Source organism: Idiotropiscis lumnitzeri, unplaced genomic scaffold, assembly GCF_059441095.1.
Source record: "Idiotropiscis lumnitzeri isolate Australia: NSW breed Sydney's pygmy pipehorse unplaced genomic scaffold, RoL_Ilum_1.0 HiC_scaffold_184, whole genome shotgun sequence".
NCBI lineage: Eukaryota > Metazoa > Chordata > Actinopteri > Syngnathiformes > Syngnathidae > Idiotropiscis > Idiotropiscis lumnitzeri.
This window is the reverse complement of record NW_028283722.1, coordinates 292,621-305,000: the sequence shown is the minus strand read 5'-3', so window position 1 is coordinate 305,000 and position 12,380 is coordinate 292,621. Positions and strand designations below refer to the sequence as shown.

Sequence of the window (12,380 nt, the reverse complement as noted above, 5' to 3'; positions counted from 1 at the left end):
AAAGGGGGGGCCGGGCCGGCGGCACCGCGGAGACCGACAGCCCGCCGGCTGTGAAAGCCGGCGGGCCCGCTGCACCGCGGCAAACCGAACCCGCGTGGGTTTTGGGTCTGATAAATGCGCGCGTCCCCGCGGAGACGGGTCGGCGCTCGTTTGCATGTATTAGCTCTAGAATTGCCACAGTTATCCAAGTAACGGTGGAGCGATCAAAGGAACCATAACTGATTTAATGAGCCATTCGCAGTTTCACTGTATCGGAACCGTGTGTACTTAGACTTGCATGGCTTAATCTTTGAGACAAGCATATGCTACTGGCAGGATCAACCAGGTAGCCCTCGCGTCCGGCGGTCTGTGTTTCTTGCATTGGAACCGGAGCTGAGCGGGGAGCCGGGCGCGGGGACCGGGCGGCGCCCGCGGGAGACGGCCTCCCGCGGGGTTACCCCCGGCGGCACCCCAGCCTCCCTCGTTGTTTTTTCTCTCTCATTTTTTTCGGACGTGGGCTACCGAAATTTCCGTTACCGATTCAGCCCCCGTGCGCGGTGAGGAAGTCGGCTGGGCCTCGGTATGTACTCGGTCCGTAGAGGCCGCGTTACCGCGTGGCGGTCAGTCGCGGGAGGGAGCCGGAGCCGCCCGCACGCCCGCGACCGCAACACGCACTCGGAGGCGGCGTCTTCTGACAGACGCCGGTAGGGTTTGAGAAACATGCTTTTTCGGGAAGGACCGCTCGGCTGACGCGGGCCTGGGCTCCCGCACCCCTCTCGTGGCGGGGCACCCGCGAGCGCGGCGGAACTCCCGTGTAGGACATCTCTGGGCCCGTGTGGCCGACGGGCACGCGACAGGGTCGTCTCGGTCTCGCGACGAAAGCGGTTTCGCGCTGGTTGGTGCGCTAGAGGTCGATCCGCAGGCCGAAGGAACCGTCCACCCGAACACCCCGGCGCGAGGCCGGGGCCGGCAGGGGCCCTCCGATGGCGGGTCATGCTTGCCAATCGGTCAGTGGTTGGTGTGGTGCAGTACATGTCAGGGTGTGGGTGCGAGATGGGCCGGGAGGACCGCTCCTCCTGCGTCGGACCCCGAGTCATAGGAAGTGCCGTTTTGTCACAACCCCAGGGGTGGGGTGGGTAACGGTAGGGAAGTGCCGGCCAACGCGCAGAGGTCGACCCGCAGGCCGAAGGAACCGTCCACCCGAACACCCCGGCGCGAGGCCGGGGCCGGCAGGGGCCCTCCGATGGCGGGTCATGATTGCCAATCGGTCAGTGGTTATGTGTGTGCTGCGGTGCCGGCCAACGCTCAGAGGTCGACCCGCAGGCCGAAGGAACCGTCCACCCGAACACCCCGGCGCGAGGCCGGGGCCGGCAGGGGCCCTCCGATGGCGGGTCATGATTGCCAATCGGTCAGTGGTTGTGTGTGTGCTGCGGTGCCGGCCAACGCTCAGAGGTCGACCCGCAGGCCGAAGGAACCGTCCACCCGAACACCCCGGCGCGAGGCCGGGGCCGGCAGGGGCCCTCCGATGGCGGGTCATGATTGCCAATCGGTCAGTGGTTATGTGTGTGCTGCGGTGCTGCGGTGCCGGCCAACGCTCAGAGGTCGACCCGCAGGCCGAAGGAACCGTCCACCCGAACACCCCGGCGCGAGGCCGGGGCCGGCAGGGGCCCTCCGATGGCGGGTCATGATTGCCAATCGGTCAGTGGTTGTGTGTGCTGCGGTGGGGCCGGGAGGACCGCTCCTCCTGCGTCGGACCCGGGTCATGGGAAGTGCCGTGTGGCGGTGGTGGGGCCGGGAGGACCGCTCCTCCTGCGTCGGACCCGAGTCATGGGAAGTGCCGTGTGGCGGGGCCGGGAGGACCGCTCCTCCTGCGTCGGACCCGAGTCATAGGAAGTGCCGTGTGGCGGGGCCGGGAGGACCGCTCCTCCTGCGTCGGACCCGAGTCATAGGAAGTGCCGTGTGGCGGGGCCGGGAGGACCGCTCCTCCTGCGTCGGACCCGAGTCATAGGAAGTGCCGTGTGGTGGGGCCGGGAGGACCGCTCCTCCTGCGTCGGACCCGAGTCATAGGAAGTGCCGTGTTGCGCTGGTGGGGCCGTGCCCGCCAACAGCCTTCAGTGGTCGGATACCACGTTTGCAAGCTCCCCGCTGGAATGGGGACTTAGAAGAAATGAGGGGAAAATTCCCCCGGAGCTCCGTGCCTGAGGGCGGGCTGTGAGCCGCGCCGCGTCCGCCAACAGCCTTCCATGGTCGGACACCATTGTTCGCAAGTTGCCCGCTGGAATGGGCACATAGAAGAAATTTCGAGGATAACATCCACCAGAGCGCCAGGGCGGCCGTTATTGCAGTATGCGTCCGCCTGGCAGCTCTCTTCCGCGGGAACCATTGGGCAATTTCTTTCACGGAGGTGGACATAGAAGAATTTTTGTTTCTAAAAACGTGGTTCCTAAAAATGTGCCCCAGGTGTTTTGGAAAACCCGGGTAAACCTGGGAAGTAGGCAAATGACCCTCTGACTAGGGGGAAAAACGTTTGCCTACTGCAGCGCCCCTAATGCAATTCGGCGGAACTGCAACGCCCCTGGTCGCCTAAACGCTACCCCTGGTCGCCTAAACCTCACCCCTGGTCGCCTAAACCTCACCCCTGGTCGCCTAAACCTCACCCCTGGTCGCCTAAAAGTCACCCCTGGTCGCCTAAATTGTCAACCCCTGGTCACCTAAATTGTCAACCCCTGGTCGCCTAAAGGGGACTTAGAAGAAATGAGGGGGCAAATTCCCCCGGAGCTCCGTGCCTGAGGGCGGGCTGTGAGCCGCGCCGCGTCCGCCAACAGCCTTCAGTGGTCGGATACAATGTTTGAAAGGTCCCCGCTGGAAAGGGGACTTAGAAGAAATGAGGCAAATTTCCCCGGAGCTCCGTGCCTGAGGGCGGGCTGTGAGCCGCGCCGCGTCCGCCAACAGCCTTCAGTGGTCGGATACAATGTTTGAAAGTTCCCCGCTGGAAAGGGGACTTAGAAGAAATGAGGCAAATTTCCCCGGAGCTCCGTGCCTGAGGGCGGGCTGTGAGCCGCGCCGCGTCCGCCAACAGCCTTCCTTTGGTCGGATACAATGTTTGAAAGGTCCCCGCTGGAAAGGGGACTTAGAAGAAATGAGGCAAATTTCCCCGGAGCTCCGTGCCTGAGGGCGGGCTGTGAGCCGCGCCGCGCCCGCCAACAGCCTTCAGTGGTCGGATACAATGTTTGAAAGGTCCCCGCTGGAAAGGGGACTTAGAAGAAATGAGGCAAATTTCCCCGGAGCTCCGTGCCTGAGGGCGGGCTGTGAGCATCGCCGCGCCCGCCAACAGCCTTCAGTGGTCGGATACAATGTTTGAAAGTTCCCCGCTGGAAAGGGGACTTAGAAGAAATGAGGCAAATTTCCCCGGAGCTCCGTGCCTGAGGGCGGGCTGTGAGCCGCGCCGCGCCCGCCAACAGCCTTCCACGGTCGGATACAATGTTTCAAAGTTCCCCGCTGGAAAGGGGACTTAGAAGAATTGAGTAAAATTCACCCGGAGCTCCGTGCCCGAGGGCCGGCTATGAGCCGCGCCGTGCCCGCCAACAGCCTTCCACGGTCGGATACAATGTTTCAAAGTTCCCCGCTGGAAAGGGGACTTAGAAGAAATTTGTAAAAATTCATCCGGAGCTCCGTGCCCGAGGGCCGGCTATGAGCCGCGCCGTGCCCGCCAACAGCCTTCCACGGTCGGATACAATGTTTCAAAGTTCCCCGCTGGAAAGGGGACTTAGAAGAAATTTGTAAAAATTCACCCGGAGCTCCGTGCCCGAGGGCCGGCTATGAGCCGCGCCGTGCCCGCCAACAGCCTTCCACGGTCGGATACAATGTTTCAAAGTTCCCCGCTGGAAAGGGGACTTAGAAGAAATTTGTAAAATTCACCCGGAGCTCCGTGCCTGAGGGCCGGCTATGAGCCGCGCCGTGCCCGCCAACAGCCTTCCACGGTCGGATACAATGTTTCAAAGTTCCCCGCTGGAAAGGGGACTTAGAAGAAATTTGTAAAAATTCACCCGGAGCTCCGTGCCCGAGGGCCGGCTATGAGCCGCGCCGTGCCCGCCAACAGCCTTCCACGGTCGGATACAATGTTTCAAAGTTCCCCGCTGGAAAGGGGACTTAGAAGAAATTTGTAAAATTCACCCGGAGCTCCGTGCCTGAGGGCCGGCTATGAGCCGCGCCGTGCCCGCCAACAGCCTTCCACGGTCGGATACAATGTTTCAAAGTTCCCCGCTGGAAAGGGGACTTAGAAGAAATTTGTAAAAATTCACCCGGAGCTCCGTGCCCGAGGGCCGGCTATGAGCCGCGCCGCGCCCGCCAACAGCCTTCCACGGTCGGATACAATGTTTCAAAGTTCCCCGCTGGAAAGGGGACTTAGAAGAAATTTGTGAAAATTCACCCGGAGCTCCGTGCCTGAGGGCCGGCTATGAGCCGCGCCGTGCCCGCCAACAGCCTTCCACGGTCGGATACAATGTTTCAAAGTTCCCCGCTGGAAAGGGGACTTAGAAGAAATTTGTGAAAATTCACCCGGAGCTCCGTGCCCGAGGGCCGGCTATGAGCCGCGCCGTGCCCGCCAACAGCCTTCCACGGTCGGATACAATGTTTCAAAGTTCCCCGCTGGAAAGGGGACTTAGAAGAAATTTGTGAAAATTCACCCGGAGCTCCGTGCCCGAGGGCCGGCTATGAGCCGCGCCGTGCCCGCCAACAGCCTTCCACGGTCGGATACAATGTTTCAAAGTTCCCCGCTGGAAAGGGGACTTAGAAGAATTGAGTAAAATTCACCCGGAGCTCCGTGCCTGAGGGCCGGCTATGAGCCGCGCCGCGCCCGCCAACAGCCTTCCACGGTCGGATACAATGTTTCAAAGTTCCCCGCTGGAAAGGGGACTTAGAAGAAATTTGTGAAAATTCACCCGGAGCTCCGTGCCCGAGGGCCGGCTATGAGCCGCGCCGCGCCCGCCAACAGCTTTCCACGGTCGGATACAATGTTTCAAAGTTCCCCGCTGGAAAGGGGACTTAGAAGAAATTTGTGAAAATTCACCCGGAGCTCCGTGCCCGAGGGCCGGCTATGAGCCGCGCCGTGCCCGCCAACAGCCTTCCACGGTCGGATACAATGTTTCAAAGTTCCCCGCTGGAAAGAGGACTTAGAAGAAATTTGTGAAAATTCACCCGGAGCTCCGTGCCCGAGGGCCGGCTATGAGCCGCGCCGTGCCCGCCAACAGCCTTCCACGGTCGGATACAATGTTTCAAAGTTCCCCGCTGGAAAGGGGACTTAGAAGAAATTTGTGAAAATTCACCCGGAGCTCCGTGCCCGAGGGCCGGCTATGAGCCGCGCCGCGCCCGCCAACAGCCTTCCACGGTCGGATACAATGTTTCAAAGTTCCCCGCTGGAAAGGGGACTTAGAAGAAATTAGGCAACTTTCCCCGGAGCTCCATGCCTGAGTGCGGGCTGTTTGCCGCGCCGTGCCCGCCAACAGCCTTCAGTGGTCGGATACAATGTTTCAAAGTTCCCCGCTGGAAAGGGGACTTAGAAGAAATTATGAATATTTTTGTTTCTAAAAACGTGATCCCTGAAAATGTGCCCCAGGTGTTTTGGAAAACCCGGGTAAACCTGGGAAGTAGGCAAATGACCCTCTGACTAGGGGGGAAGAACGTTTGCCTACTGCAGCGCCCCTAATGCAATTCGGCGGAACTGCAACGCCCCTGGTCGCCTAAACGCTACCCCTGGTCGCCTAAAAGCTACCCCTGGTCGCCTAAAAGCTACCCCTGGTCGCCTAAAAGCTACCCCTGGTCGCCTAAACGCTACCCCTGGTCGCCTAAACGCTACCCCTGGTCGCCTAAACGCTTCCCCTGGTCACCTAAACGCTACCCCTGGTCGCCTAAACGCTACCCCTGGTCGCCTAACTGACCCCTCGTGTGTGGGGATCAACGTTTGCCTACTAGGGCGTCCTCCGGCGGCCTCTCGGCAGTACTGCAGGCCCATTTTAGCCGAGCCCATTGAAATGAATGGGGGAATTTTATACGTTTTTGCCTTTTTTTTCCCCCCTCGTTCTTTTTGTATTTATTCATTTATTTCAACTTTTACCGACTCAACCGCCCTCCGGCGTGCCCTCGGCGGTCCCGCAAGCCCAATTCGGCCGAGCCCATTGAAATGAATGGGGGAATTTTATACGTTTTTGCCTTTTTTCCCCCCCCCTCGTTCTTTTTGTATTTATTCATTTATTTCAACTTTTACCGACTCAACCGCCCTCCGGCGTGCCCTCGGCGGTCCCGCAAGCCCAATTCGGCCGAGCCCATTGAAATGAATGGGGGAATTTTATACGTTTTTGCCTTTTTTTCTCCCCCCCTCGTCCTTTTTGTATTTATTCATTTATTTCAACTTTTACCGACTCAACCGCCCTCCGGCGTGCCCTCGGCGGTCCCGCAAGCCCAATTCGGCCGAGCCCATTGAAATGAATGGGGGAATTTTATACGTTTTTGCCTTATTTCCCCCCCCCTCGTCCTTTTTGTATTTATTCATTTATTTCAACTTTTACCGACTCAACCGCCCTCCGGCGTGCCCTCGGCGGTCCCGCAAGCCCAATTCGGCCGAGCCCATTGAAATGAATGGGGGAATTTTATACGTTTTTGCCTTTTTTTTCCCCCCCTCGTCCTTTTTGTATTTATTCATTTATTTCAACTTTTACCGACTCAACCGCCCTCCGGCGTGCCCTCGGCGGTCCCGCAAGCCCAATTCGGCCGAGCCCATTGAAATGAATGGGGGAATTTTATACGTTTTTGCCTTATTTCCCCCCCCCTCGTCCTTTTTGTATTTATTCATTTATTTCAACTTTTACCGACTCAACCGCCCTCCGGCGTGCCCTCGGCGGTCCCGCAAGCCCAATTCGGCCGAGCCCATTGAAATGAATGGGGGAATTTTATACGTTTTTGCCTTATTTCCCCCCCCCCTCGTCCTTTTTGTATTTATTCATTTATTTCAACTTTTACCGACTCAACCGCCCTCCGGCGTGCCCTCGGCGGTCCCGCAAGCCCAATTCGGCCGAGCCCATTGAAATGAATGGGGGAATTTTATACGTTTTTGCCTTTTTTTTTCCCCCCTCGTCCTTTTTGTATTTATTCATTTATTTCAACTTTTACCGACTCAACCGCCCTCCGGCGTGCCCTCGGCGGTCCCGCAAGCCCAATTCGGCCGAGCCCATTGAAATGAATGGGGGAATTTTATACGTTTTTGCCTTTTTCCCCCCCCCCCTCGTTCTTTTTGTATTTATTCATTTATTTCAACTTTTACCGACTCAACCGCCCTCCGGCGTGCCCTCGGCGGTCCCGCAAGCCCAATTCGGCCGAGCCCATTGAAATGAATGGGGGAATTTTATACGTTTTTGCCTTTTTCCCCCCCCCCTCGTTCTTTTTGTATTTATTCATTTATTTCAACTTTTACCGACTCAACCGCCCTCCGGCGTGCCCTCGGCGGTCCCGCAAGCCCAATTCGGCCGAGCCCATTGAAATGAATGGGGGAATTTTATACGTTTTTGCCTTTTTTTCCCCCCCCCTCGTCCTTTTTGTATTTATTCATTTATTTCAACTTTTACCGACTCAACCGCCCTCCGGCGTGCCCTCGGCGGTCCCGCAAGCCCAATTCGGCCGAGCCCATTGAAATGAATGGGGGAATTTTATACGTTTTTGCCTTTTTTTTTCCCCCCTCGTCCTTTTTGTATTTATTTACTTATTTCAACCTTTACCGACTTAGGGGCCGCTTTGCACCGCCTGTGCCCGGGGAAGGTGCTCCTATTCGGGCCAAGTGTGACACACGCCCGCCCTCCTCCTCCGGAGCTTCCATTAGGGTAGACTTAGGGGCCGCTTGGCACCGCCTGTGCCCGGGGAAGGTGCTCATATTCGGCTTCACTGTCAGGCAGCATGCACTCCTCCTCCGGAGCTTCCATTTGGGCAAACTTAGGGGCCGCTTGGCACCGCCCGTGCCCGGGGAAGGTGCTCCTATTCGGGCCAAGTGTGACACACGCCCGCACTCCTCCTCCGGAGCTTCCATTTGGGCAAACTTAGGGGCCGCTTGGCACCGTCTGTGCCCGGGGAAGGTGCTCATATTCGGCTTCACTGTCAGGCAGCATGCACTCCTCCTCCGGAGCTTCCATTTGGGCAAACTTAGGGGCCGCTTGGCACCGCCTGTGCCCGGGGAAGGTGCTCATATTCGGCTTCACTGTCACACAGCGTGCACTCCTCCTCCGGAGCTTCCATTTGGGCAAACTTAGGGGCCGCTTGGCACCGTCTGTGCCCGGGGAAGGTGCTCATATTCGGGCCAAGTGTGACACACGCCCGCACTCCTCCTCCGGAGCTTCCATGAGGGTAGACTTAGGGGCCGCTTGGCACCGTCTGTGCCCGGGGAAGGTGCTCATATTCGGGCCAAGTGTGACACACGCCCGCACTCCTCCTCCGGAGCTTCCATAAGGGCAAACTTAGGGGCCGCTTGGCACCGTCTGTGCCCGGGGAAGGTGCTCCTATTCGGCTTCACTGTCACACAGCATGCACTCCTCCTCCGGAGCTTCCATAAGGGCAAACTTAGGGGCCGCTTGGCACCGTCTGTGCCCGGGGAAGGTGCTCCTATTCGGCTTCACTGTCACACAGCATGCACTCCTCCTCCGGAGCTTCCATAAGGGCAAACTTAGGGGCCGCTTGGCACCGTCTGTGCCCGGGGAAGGTGCTCCTATTCGGCTTCACTGTCACACAGCATGCACTCCTCCTCCGGAGCTTCCATGAGGGTAGACTTAGGGGCCGCTTGGCACCGCCTGTGCCCGGGGAAGGTGCTCATATTCGGCTTCACTGTCCGGAGCTTCCATTAGGGCAAACTTAGGGGCCACTTGGCACCGCCTGTGCCCGGGGAAGGTGCTCCTCTCCGGGCTAAGTGTGACACACGCCCGCACTCCTCCTCCGGAGCTTCCATTAGGGCAAACTTAGGGGCCGCTTGGCACCGCCTGTGCCCGGGGAAGGTGCTCATATTCGGCTTCACTGTCAGGCAGCATGCACTCCTCCTCCGGAGCTTCCATTTGGGCAAACTTAGGGGCCGCTTGGCACCGTCTGTGCCCGGGGAAGGTGCTCCTATTCGGGCCAAGTGTGACACACGCCCGCACTCCTCCTCCGGAGCTTCCATTAGGGCAAACTTAGGGGCCGCTTGGCACCGCCTGTGCACGGGGAAGGTGCTCCTATTCGGCTTCACTGTCACACAGCATGCACTCCTCCTCCGGAGCTTCCATAAGGGCAAACTTAGGGGCCGCTTGGCACCGTCTGTGCCCGGGGAAGGTGCTCCTATTCGGGCCAAGTGTGACACACGCCCGCACTCCTCCTCCGGAGCTTCCATAAGGGTAGACTTAGGGGCCGCTTGGCACCGTCTGTGCCCGGGGAAGGTGCTCCTATTCGGCTTCACTGTCACACAGCATGCACTCCTCCTCCGGAGCTTCCATAAGGGCAAACTTAGGGGCCGCTTGGCACCGTCTGTGCCCGGGGAAGGTGCTCCTATTCGGCTTCACTGTCAGGCAGCATGCACTCCTCCTCCGGAGCTTCCATAAGGGTAGACTTAGGGGCCGCTTGGCACGGCCTGTGCCCGGGGAAGGTCCTCATATTCGGGCCAAGTGTGACACACGCCCGCCCTCCTCCTCCGGAGTTTCCATGAGGGTAAACTTAGGGGCCGCTTGGCACCGCCTGTGCCCGGGGAAGGTGCTCATATTCGGGCCAAGTGTGACACACGCCCGCACTCCTCCTCCGGAGCTTCCATTTGGGCAAACTTAGGGGCCGCTTGGCACCGCCTGTGCCCGGGGAAGGTGCTCATATTCGGCTTCACTGTCAGGCAGCATGCACTCCTCCTCCGGAGCTTCCATTTGGGCAAACTTAGGGGCCGCTTGGCACCGCCTGTGCCCGGGGAAGGTGCTCATATTCGGCTTCACTGTCAGGCAGCATGCACTCCTCCTCCGGAGCTTCCATTAGGGCAAACTTAGGGGCCGCTTGGCACCGTCTGTGCCCGGGGAAGGTGCTCCTATTCGGCTTCACTGTCATGCAGCATGCACTCCTCCTCCGGAGCTTCCATTTGGGCAAACTTAGGGGCCGCTTGGCACCGTCTGTGCCCGGGGAAGGTGCTCATATTCGGCTTCACTGTCAGGCAGCATGCACTCCTCCTCCGGAGCTTCCATTTGGGCAAACTTAGGGGCCGCTTGGCACCGCCTGTGCCCGGGGAAGGTGCTCATATTCGGCTTCACTGTCACACAGCGTGCACTCCTCCTCCGGAGCTTCCATTTGGGCAAACTTAGGGGCCGCTTGGCACCGTCTGTGCCCGGGGAAGGTGCTCATATTCGGGCCAAGTGTGACACACGCCCGCACTCCTCCTCCGGAGCTTCCATGAGGGTAGACTTAGGGGCCGCTTGGCACCGTCTGTGCCCGGGGAAGGTGCTCATATTCGGGCCAAGTGTGACACACGCCCGCACTCCTCCTCCGGAGCTTCCATAAGGGCAAACTTAGGGGCCGCTTGGCACCGTCTGTGCCCGGGGAAGGTGCTCCTATTCGGCTTCACTGTCACACAGCATGCACTCCTCCTCCGGAGCTTCCATAAGGGCAAACTTAGGGGCCGCTTGGCACCGTCTGTGCCCGGGGAAGGTGCTCCTATTCGGCTTCACTGTCACACAGCATGCACTCCTCCTCCGGAGCTTCCATAAGGGCAAACTTAGGGGCCGCTTGGCACCGTCTGTGCCCGGGGAAGGTGCTCCTATTCGGCTTCACTGTCACACAGCATGCACTCCTCCTCCGGAGCTTCCATGAGGGTAGACTTAGGGGCCGCTTGGCACCGCCTGTGCCCGGGGAAGGTGCTCATATTCGGCTTCACTGTCCGGAGCTTCCATTAGGGCAAACTTAGGGGCCACTTGGCACCGCCTGTGCCCGGGGAAGGTGCTCCTCTCCGGGCTAAGTGTGACACACGCCCGCACTCCTCCTCCGGAGCTTCCATTAGGGCAAACTTAGGGGCCGCTTGGCACCGCCTGTGCCCGGGGAAGGTGCTCATATTCGGCTTCACTGTCAGGCAGCATGCACTCCTCCTCCGGAGCTTCCATTTGGGCAAACTTAGGGGCCGCTTGGCACCGTCTGTGCCCGGGGAAGGTGCTCCTATTCGGGCCAAGTGTGACACACGCCCGCACTCCTCCTCCGGAGCTTCCATTAGGGCAAACTTAGGGGCCGCTTGGCACCGCCTGTGCACGGGGAAGGTGCTCCTATTCGGCTTCACTGTCACACAGCATGCACTCCTCCTCCGGAGCTTCCATAAGGGCAAACTTAGGGGCCGCTTGGCACCGTCTGTGCCCGGGGAAGGTGCTCCTATTCGGGCCAAGTGTGACACACGCCCGCACTCCTCCTCCGGAGCTTCCATAAGGGTAGACTTAGGGGCCGCTTGGCACCGTCTGTGCCCGGGGAAGGTGCTCCTATTCGGCTTCACTGTCACACAGCGTGCACTCCTCCTCCGGAGCTTCCATAAGGGCAAACTTAGGGGCCGCTTGGCACCGTCTGTGCCCGGGGAAGGTGCTCCTATTCGGCTTCACTGTCAGGCAGCATGCACTCCTCCTCCGGAGCTTCCATAAGGGTAGACTTAGGGGCCGCTTGGCACGGCCTGTGCCCGGGGAAGGTCCTCATATTCGGGCCAAGTGTGACACACGCCCGCCCTCCTCCTCCGGAGTTTCCATGAGGGTAAACTTAGGGGCCGCTTGGCACCGCCTGTGCCCGGGGAAGGTGCTCATATTCGGGCCAAGTGTGACACACGCCCGCACTCCTCCTCCGGAGCTTCCATTTGGGCAAACTTAGGGGCCGCTTGGCACCGCCTGTGCCCGGGGAAGGTGCTCATATTCGGCTTCACTGTCAGGCAGCATGCACTCCTCCTCCGGAGCTTCCATTTGGGCAAACTTAGGGGCCGCTTGGCACCGCCTGTGCCCGGGGAAGGTGCTCATATTCGGCTTCACTGTCAGGCAGCATGCACTCCTCCTCCGGAGCTTCCATTAGGGCAAACTTAGGGGCCGCTTGGCACCGTCTGTGCCCGGGGAAGGTGCTCCTATTCGGCTTCACTGTCATGCAGCATGCACTCCTCCTCCGGAGCTTCCATTTGGGCAAACTTAGGGGCCGCTTGGCACCGTCTGTGCCCGGGGAAGGTGCTCATATTCGGCTTCACTGTCAGGCAGCATGCACTCCTCCTCCGGAGCTTCCATTTGGGCAAACTTAGGGGCCGCTTGGCACCGCCTGTGCCCGGGGAAGGTGCTCATATTCGGCTTCACTGTCACACAGCGTGCACTCCTCCTCCGGAGCTTCCATTTGGGCAAACTTAGGGGCCGCTTGGCACCGTC

General features: G+C 59.5%; 1 non-coding gene across 1 annotated transcript in view; it reads right to left on the bottom strand.

Annotated features, from left to right (window-relative positions):
* The window catches only part of LOC148314937 (18S ribosomal RNA), a 1,933-nt gene extending 1,605 nt beyond the window's left edge, over positions 1-328 (bottom strand). The window contains exon 1 of the ribosomal RNA XR_015841420.1: positions 1-328. This exon is cut by the window's left edge and continues 1,605 nt beyond it. This is a non-coding gene — a ribosomal RNA (18S ribosomal RNA).
* Positions 329-12,380: the final 12,052 nt, after the last annotated feature.